Source organism: Chionomys nivalis, chromosome X, assembly GCF_950005125.1.
Source record: "Chionomys nivalis chromosome X, mChiNiv1.1, whole genome shotgun sequence".
In the NCBI taxonomy this organism is placed as follows: Eukaryota; Metazoa; Chordata; class Mammalia; order Rodentia; family Cricetidae; genus Chionomys; species Chionomys nivalis.
Window position 1 is genome coordinate 98,953,190 of NC_080112.1, and position 10,379 is coordinate 98,963,568.

The following is a 10,379-nucleotide window of genomic DNA, read 5'->3' on the forward strand; positions in this document are numbered from 1 at the left end:
AGGTCCTGAGTTCAATTCTCAACAACCACATGGTGGCTCACAGCCATCTGTACTGAGATCTGGCGCCCTCTTCTGGCCTGCAGACATACACACAGACAGAATATTGTATACATAATAAATAAATAAATAAATATTTAAAAAAAGAAAAGAAAAGGAGGTAAATACACAAAGGAAGTGGAAGGAAAAATAACAATAAATATGTTTGAAAAGTCATAAACAATCAACTATTAAGCATTTACCTAAAAAAAAAAAACCACAAAGCATGCGAGTCTGTGTATACATAATTTAAGTGAAACTTTCTCTTTTTATTTATTTTTATTTCATGCACATTGGTATTTTGCCATGGGTGTTAGGTCCCCTGGAACTTGATTTAAAGATAGGTGTGAGCTATCATGTGGGTGCTGGTAATTGAACTCAGGTCCTCTGGAAGAACAGCCAGTTCCCTTAACCACTGAGCCATCTCTCCAGACTCCAAGTAAAGTTGTCTTATCTGAGCTGACAATGTTCCTTCCCAGAGCCAAAGATCATTTAACAAAAACCCAACACCAGTCATGGAAAGCTCTCTTTTGAGTTGTTAGGATTGTCCAACCGACTTGCAAAACATACAGCCTATTGCTATTGTCCTTAGTTGTCCCCCAGAGGTGGAAGGTGAGTGCCTTTTTGTTGAAGATACCATGCACTTCAGTCACAAGGCCCAGGAGTCTCTGAGATGGAACTGACCTGAATGCCTGCTCCTTAAGGACTAGCTTTTGTGATACTAGAAGATGCATGCAACCTTCCAAAGGAGGGAAGCCACTGATACTTGAAATCCATAAATGACAAAAAATGACCAGCCGGGCGGTGGTGGTGCACGCCTTTAATCCCAGCACTCGGGAGGCAGAGGCAGGCGGATCTCTGTGAGTTCGAGGCCAGCCTGGTCTAGAAGAGCTAGTTCCAGGACAGGAACCAAAAAGCTACGGAGAAACCCTGTCTCGAAAATTAAAAAAAAAAAATGACCAGTGTGGTACAGTAGCTCTAAGAAGCACAGCAGTGGCACGCATTCCACGGTGCTAAACAACAGCTCTCTGATTGGACATGAAATAAGCTCATCAAGAAAACAGTCATGCCTAGTACTAGAGCTCCAGCTAACTATTCGGTGCTACTGAAGTAGTGGATACTGGGGGAGAATCTGCAGCCACCACTTTACTAAACCAGCATAATCCCTAAGAACCATCTAAACTTTTGTCCTTAGTCACACTCAAGTGTAGTCCTCACCACTCGTTGAAGAAACATATCTTTGCAACGGATGACTACCACTACAGAAAACCATGAAGGGTTGAGTTAGTGAGGTCAGTCGCAATAGATATATCTACAAAAAAATCCTTTACTAAGGCTCAGGTAACATTGAACCAGAGAACATAAGAGTCAGAGGATTGAGGAGTTGGCTGTGAGATTGTGTCTGCTAATAATATCAGAGTACAGCCATAGAGCCTCACCAACATGACTTTCTAAACACGAGCTGAACAAAGACAGCACAATAGGCATGCTAAAGTGGATGGGGAAAAGCCCCAAAGGCCTTGACCCTACACACACACACACACACACACACACACACACACAAAAAATGGCGACTAAGGAATGCTGAGATTGAAAGTCTTTTCAGGGAAGAGCAAGTCAATTGGTTATCCAATACCAAATGGTCAGCCTCCAAAACATGTATACGAGGAACATTACTGAGCAGGTTATCTTCGGAATGTTTCTGTATATACAAATGTATATATGCATGTAACAGCAAGCAATGAAAAGAGAGACCATGGATATGACAGAGAGCAATGAAGGGTATATGGGAGAGTTTAAAGGGAGGAGAGGGAAGGAAGAAATGGTATAATTTTATTGTAATCTCAAAAATAAAAGAAAAAGAGAAAATATAAATACTATTAATACTTGGTAAGAACAGGAGAACAGGGCCAGTCATGATGTTGTGCACCTGCACCTTTAATTTCAGCAGAAAGCAGATACAGATGGATCTCTACAAGTTCAAGACAAGTTTGATCTACATAGAGAATTCTAAAACAGCTAAGGCTACATAGAGCCACTCAATGTCAAAACATCAAACAATAACAACAAAAGTTAATAGGAACACATAGAATCTATGACATTGGAACCTGTTCTTCCTTTTTCCTTCTTAACTCAACATGATGAGAACACCACAGCAGGGTTCAACTAAGACTACAGATATGATGGATTTTGTTTTATCTTATTATATCTTATTTTGTTATGTTTTGTTGTTATCTCTTAGAAACCTGTTCTTTTCTTATTTAAAGAGCACTTACTGATCTTTTTAAAAAGATATTTATTCTTTATTTCATGTATAAGGTGCTGTATCTGCATGTATGCCTGTAGGCCAGAATGGGCATCAGATTCCACTATAGATGGTTGTGAGCTACCATGTGCTTGCTGGGATCCTCAGGAAGAGCAGCCAGTGCTCTTAACCACCAAACCAGTTCTCTAGCCCCACCTGCCTGTTCTTTTCTAATGAGAGACAGAAAGGGAGGAGATCCAGATGGCAGAGGAATTGGGGAGGACCTGGGAGACATAGATGTAAGGGAAACTGCATTCAGATTATATTGTATGAGAAAAAGCCCATGTCTAATAAAAAGTAGTAAATAAAAATAAAGACATCCAGATCTCTTGCCCATTTAGTATGTTAAACATAATGGCTAAAGGTTCTTGGGAGAGGGAATGGAAGTTGCACTGAAGAAGTAAGAGGAGGCAAGCAGATTTGTTAGAAGTAGAAGTTAGTTTATCAATGAAGATGAACAAAAGATTCTAAGTAGAATCTTCTTGAGTCAAAAACAAATCTCAAACACTGACCTCCAAATCTATTCTGGAAGAGTTCAAAATTAATGCCATGAATCTAAAAATCTGTAGAGTACTCCATGCCTAAGTGCATTGTTGAAAACTATAAATTAGGAAACAATCTGCCTCAGGACCCAGCAATACCACTCTTGACCATATACCCAAAGGATGCTCAGTCATACAACAAGGACATGTGTTCAACTATGTTCATAGCAGCATTATTTGTCACAGCATAACCTGGAAACAACCTAAATGCTCCTTGACCAAAGAGTGGATAAAGAAGATATGGTACATTTACACAAAGGAGTACTACACAGTGGAAAAAAATAATGACGTCTTGAAATTTGCAGGCAAATGGATGGATCTAGAAAACATCATATTGAGCAATGTAACCAGACCCAGAAAGACAAATATAATATGTACTCACTCATAAGTGACTTAGATATAAAGCAAAGAAAAAGCAGCCTATAATTCACAATACCAGAGAACCTAGACAACAATGAGGACCCTAAGAGAGACATGCATGGATCTAATCTACATGGGAAGTAGAAAAAGACAAGATCTCCTGAGTAAATTGGGAGCATGGGGACCATGGGAGAGGGCTGAAGATCAGGCAGGAGGAAAGGAGGGGAACAGAGATAAATATATAGCTCAATAAAGAGTCACATAATAAAACAGGAAAAAAGAAAACTACAAATTATCTTGCAATATAATAAAAACGAGTAGCAGCCACGCATTTTCACAGAATGAGAATGTCAAAGACAAGGTTACAAAAACAGAAACTTACTGCGTCTAAAGCCAAGGCGCCTTGTGAGGAACAATATGAGTGGTTTCACACAGCAAGGGAACAGGGGAAATAAACATGACTGCCAGAAATTAAGTAAATAATTAACAATACTAAACCTCTAAGAGAATCCTAAATTTCTTGTTTCAACTAAAATGCAAAGAAATAGACAGTATGAGTCATATATGAGGAAACAAGAGCAACTGTGAAATAGTCTCTCTCGCTCGCTTACACACACACACACACACACACACGTTTAAGATAGCATCTTACTATATAAACCTAGCTGACCTGGAACTCATACAGGTCTTCCCACTTCTGCCTCTCTGAGCACTGTATTAGAGGTGTGGACCACCACACCCTGCAGATGTCTCAATTTTTAAGCCCTGTTATTAAAGTACTGAAGGCAATATGATGACAATGTTATGCCAAAGAGAAAACAATTTATGAAGATACAATTACTATATAAAAAGAACCAAATAGAAAATCTAGAAAGGAAGAACACTAAAATTAAAAAATTCTCTCAGACTTCAACTGGAGTGAGTTAAGACAAGAAAAGAAGCCAGCAGCAGTGGTACAAGCCTTTAATCCCAGCACTCAGGAGGCAGAGGCAGGTAGATCTCTGTGAGTTCGAGGCCAGTCTGGTCCACAAGAGCTAGTTCCAGGACAGCTAGAACTGTTACACAGAGAAAACTTGGCTCGAAAACAAAGCAAAACAAACGAAACAAAAAAGACAAGAAAGGAATAGTGAATGTTTGCATTTAATGAACTTTTGTAATTTTAAGGCTAAAAAATAAAAGAAAAAAGAAAAATAAACAGAATTCAGAGAAATGTGGGATGCCATAAATTATAGCAACAAACACAGTACCAAAGGAGGAGAGAAGAGTAGAAAGAATTCTAAAGAGGTAATATCTGAAAACTTCTAAAGTTTGCCCAAAATCAGAAAGTTCACTAAATTTTAAGTAAAATAAATGTGAAGAAATCTCTAGGTGCATCACAATAAAAGCACTGAAGGCCAAGGACATAGAAAAATGTTGAAAGCAACAGGGGAGAAGGAATTCATCATCTACAAGAAAACCTCTGTACATGTATGGCTAACTTATTCCCCAAACAACGAATGCCAGAAACAAGTAGAATGGTACATATGGTCAATTAAAAAAAAAAAAAAACTGTCAATGAAGAACTGTATTCACTAAAGCTATCTTTCAAAAGAAGACAAAATAAACACATTCCTAAATAAACCCAAGCAAGACACTGTGTTTGTCACCTCTTCTTAAAAGAAACATTTGAAGTTCTCCACATTGAAAGTAATTTATCTCTGACAGTAATTGAAATACACAAGGAAAGCATGTGTGAAGATGCCGTGGTGAAACTCATTACTTTGTGTGGTAATCTAAAAGAAGAAAAACATGGATAAATGTGATTATGAAATTATAAAAGACAGTACAAATACATATTTCTCCTCATTCTCTTAACTGAATTGACTAGCCATTCCATCATTTTTTAATATTTATTTATTTATTTATTTATTTATTTATTATGTATACAATATTCTGTCTGTGTGTATGCCTGCAGGCCAGAAGAGGGCACCAGACCTCATTACAGATGGTTGTGAGCCACCATGTGGTTGCTGGGAATTGAACTCAGGACCTTTGGAAGAGCAGGCAATGCTCTTAACCTCTGAGCCATCTCTCCAGCCCCCATTCCATCACTTAAAATATTATGTTTGAAACAATGTTTGAATTTTTTATCCATTTTTAAAGTTGGTAACAAATTGATTTTGTTATAGCATCCTTATACACACTTTCTTCTTATCCCCCACACCGCTGCTGTCTGCTGCCACCCTGCCACGGATGTTGTGGGGTGTCTTGTTCTTATAATAGTCCCCTTTCTGTCTTCGAATTACAACATCCAGTTTCTCTTTTAATATCTCTTCTTCCCCTTTCATGGACAATTTCTAGCTTCCTTATCCACATACACGTGTGCACATACAACACATGGCGTTTGTCCTTCTGATTCGGATTATTTTAGTTAGCATAATCATCTACAATTCCATCCATTTTCCTAAAGATGTGATGACTTAAATTTTTGTGGCTAATGAAATCCCACTGTGTGTATGAACCACTTTCTTTAGTTATTTTTGATAAGTATCTGAAATATTACTTCCATTTCTCATCTATTGTGAATAGTATAGCAATAAACATGGATGTCCAAGCATCTCTTTGATAAGACTTAGAATCTATTGTGTATAAACACAGGAGACGTTTAGCTAGGTAATGTGGTAGTTCTATTTTTCGTATTGAGAAACCTCCATACCAACTTCTATACTAGCTCCATCACTTTACATTTCTTTTTCTTTCTTTTTTTATTGAAAATTTCCACCTCCTCCCCTCCTCCCACTTCCCTCCCCTCCCCCTCACTTCCCTTCCCCCTCCCTCTCCAGTCCAAGGAGCAGTCAGGGACCGCGAGAGGTGCGTCCACCCACTGAGATGGTGGATCACCAAGGCCGGTTGGACTGGAACTGATGGAGCATGTGATCAAACTGGACTCTCTGAATGTGGCTGACGGTGGAGGCTGACTGAGAAGCCAAGGACAATGGCACTGGGTTTCGATTCTACTGCATGGACAGGCTTTGTGGGAGCCTAGTCTGTTTGGATTATCACTTTACATTTCTTACCAGCAGCGTTGTAAGAGAGCCCCGTTTCCGCATCCACACTAGAATTTATTGTAATTTCCTTTTCAGGCGATAAAGGTTCTTACTGGAATCTCAAAGTAACTTTAATTTCCATTTCCTCATAGTTATGGATCCTGGACACTTTTCTACACACTTTTCTACATGTTAATTGGTCATTTGTATTTCTGCCTGTGTTTTGAAAACCTGGAAAACTGCACAAGAAGCTCCTTAGTTCTGATAAACACAACAGAATTGTAGGATACAAACAAGAGTAGTTTTTCGATATAGCAATAATGAACTTGCCAAGAAATAAATTGGGAAAAGTATCATTCACAATAACTTTTAAAATGCTTAGGAATAAATCTAACCGAGGAAATGGAAAACATCTATTTTAGGACACTGAACAAAGAAATTGAAGATGATAATAAGATAGTGTAAAGATCTTCCACGCTTAAGGAATGATAGAATTTATATGGTGAAATGGCTGTCTTATGACAAATCCTATACAGATTTAGTGCAATAACTATCAAAAGTCCAATGTTTTTTTTTTTTTTTGGTTTTTCGAGACAGGGTTTCTCTGTGGCTTTGGAGCCTGTCCTGGAACTAGCTCTTGTAGACCAGGCTGGTCTCGAACTCACAGAGATTCACCTGCCTCTGCCTCCCGAGTGCTGGGATTAAAGGTGTGCGCCACCACCGCCCGGCTAAGTCCAATGATATTTGTCAGAATTAGAAAACTAAAGCGGTTTTGTGATTGACATGGATGCACATAAGATTCTGAACAGTCAAATTCAGCTACCAAAAAGAGCAATGCTGGAGGAATCACAATAGTTTGCCTCAAATTATATTACAGAGTCATAGTAACAAAAATAAGCTTGGTATGGGTCTAAAAGCATGCATGCCAGCTGGGCAGTAGTGATGCACACCTTTAATCCCAGCATTTGGGAGGCAGAGACAGGAAGATCTCTGTGAGTTCAAGGCCAGTATGATCTACTTAGTAAGTTACAGACCAGAGCTAGACAGTGAGACCCTGTATCAAATGAAAGAGAGGGGCAAGGGGAGGGTAAGGAGAGGGAAAATAACACAATTACTAGTAGTCATGAACTCACAGGACCTGTTGCTATCACCACAAGGCTGTGCCTATTAACGATCAATATAAGATGGAAGAGGGGCTCATGGCACCCTACTCTCCATGCAGAACTTGGCTACTGATAGATTTTGGGAGAGGGAAGTCATTGTCATTAGCCATGTGTATACATCTGAGCCCACAAAGCTTTAATGGAAAGTTGGAAACCCACAGTCACACAGATGCCCATGTTTAATTCAGTGGGTCACAAAATAAAAAAGATTTTCTTTTAACTCATGAGTTACATAAATTTGGGAAGAGGCTTTGTAGATAAGAGTGAGGAAAAACTTACAGGAATGAAAGTGTCATATGGCAAAGTGTGGGTGAGATTAATTAGAATGTATGTTTAGATCTATCTATATCTAACTATCTATCTATCATCTCTCTATCATCTATTTTTTGAGAAAGAGTTTCACTGTCTAGCCCTAGCTGGTCTGGAAATCAGTATGTAGACCAGGATGGCCTCAGACTTGCAGGGATCTGCCTGCCTCTGCCTCTCACATGTTGGAATTAGAAGTATATGCCTCTATACCTGGCCTAATTTGCAATATTAAGTGTAAAAGAAATATGGGATAATAAAATTCACTATAGCTGGGCGTACTGGCACACACCTTTGATACCAGCGCTTAGGAGGAAGAGGCAGGTGGATCTCTGTGAGTTCAAGACCAACCTGGTCTACAGAATGAGATTCAGGCTAACTATAGCTACACAATAAGACCCTGTCTCAAAAACAATCATCATCAAAATAAAATTTCACCTTCAAGATGTTGTGCTAGCAATTTCTGTATCTGTCCCTATATATTCACTAATCACTGTGACAGCTTTTAAAATGCATATTCACAAATTCTCTAACCCTACTCTATGCTGGATAGAGTACTGCTAATTCTCTTCTGCTTCAATATATACCAGATATAGAAACTCACTTCTGCCCAGGCATGCAGCTCAATGGAAGAAATTTGCTTCTTCAAAAAGGGTATGAACATAGTTGAGCACATGTCCTTGTAGCACGATTGAGCATCCTTTGTGTATATACCCCAAAGTGATATTGCTAGGTCTTGTGGAAAGTTGTCTCCTAGTTTTCTGAGAAATTGGCATACTGAAATCCAAAGTGGCTTTACCAGTGTGCACTCCCACTAGCGATGGAGGAGTGTTCCCTTTACCTCACATCCTCTCCAGCATAAGTTGTCATCAGTGTTTTTGATCTTGGCCATTTTTACAGGTGTACGATGTAATCTCAGAGTTGTTTTGATTTGCATTTCTCTGATGACTAAGGATGTTGAGCATTTCCTTATGTGTCTTTCAGCCATTTTAGATTTCTCTGTTGAGAGTTCTCTGTTTAGGTCTGTACTGCATTTTTTTTATTGGATTGTTTGTTCTATTGATGACCAATTTCTTGAGTTCTCTGTATATTTTGGAGATAAGTTCTTTGTCCGATGCGGGGTTGGTGAAAGTCTTTTCCCAAAGGCTGCTGTTTTGTCTTATTGACCATGTCCTTTACTTTACAGATGCTTCTAAGTTTCAGGAGGTCCCATTTATTAATTGTTTCTCTCAGCATCTGTGCTACTGGGGTTATACTTAGGAAGCAGTCTCCTGTGTCAATGCATTCAAGTGTACTTCCCACTTTCTCTTCTATGAGGTTCAGTGTGGTTGGCTTTATCTTGAGGTCTTTCATCCATTTGGACTTGAGTTTTATGCACTGCAATAGATACAGATCTATTTGCATTCATCTACATTTTGATATCCAGTTATGTCCAAGACCATTTGTTGAATATGTTTCCTTTTTTCCATATTATATTTGTGCTTCTTTGCCAAAAATCAGGTGTTCATAGGTGTGTGGATTGATATCTAGGTCTTCAGTTTGGTTCCACTGGTCCTCCTGTCTATTCTTATGCCAATACCAGGCTGTTTTCAGTACTGTAGCTCTGTAGTAGAGTTTGGAGTCAGGAATTGTGATGCCTTCAGAAGTTCTTTTATTGTACAGGTTTGAAAAGAGAAACAAACAGTAACTTTAGAAAAGAAAATGTCGGGCTGGAGAGATGGCTCAGAGGTTAAGAGCATTGCCTGCTCTTCCAAAGGTCCTGAGTTCAATTCCCAGCAACCACATGGTGGCTGACAACCATCTGTAATGAGGTCTGGTGCCCTCTTCTGGCCAGCAGGCATACACACAGAATATTGTATACATAATAAATAAATAAATATTAAAAAAAAAAAAGAAGGAGGAACCGCTATGGCGGTATTAACGGTTTAAAAAAAAAAAAAAAAAAAAAGAAAATGTCCAGCAGACAACGTAAACCAGTGGTCTAAATTAACTGCTCCTGCTGTTTATGTCACATCGCAGGCTTGTGGTGAAAAAGGTATTTCTCCTCTTTGATCTTCTTCTTTTAAATCAGTAACCCCATTGTAATCATGAGCAAATGTAAGTAGGCAAAAGGCAAAAGTAATGGGTGGCAGAAATGATACGCATTATAAACACTGCTTTGAGTTACGATGTTGTGACCAATGGCTATTCTGAAGTTTTTACAGAAGTTATTAAATTTTTCCATGTTAAACTCATAGAACATTTTGTTTTGTTTTGTTTTGTTTGGGACAGGGTTTCTGTGTGTAGCCCTGTCTGTTCTGGAACTCAACCTGTAAACCAGGTTGGCCTCAAATTTACAGAGATCCACCTGTCTCTGCCCTCAGAGTGCTGGAATTAAAGGCAGGTGCCACCTACACCCAGATAAAACATATTTTTTAAAATATTTATTTATTTATTATGTATACAATATTCTGTCTGTGTGCATGTCTGCAGGCCAGAAGAGGGCACCAGACCTCATTACAGATGGTTGTGAGCCACCATGTGGTTGCCAGGAATTGAACTCAGGACCTTTGGAAGAGCAAGCAGTGCTCTTAACCACTGAGCCATCTCTCCAGCCCCCGATAAAACATATTTTTATGTCAAGAAATATGGTAACAAAAAG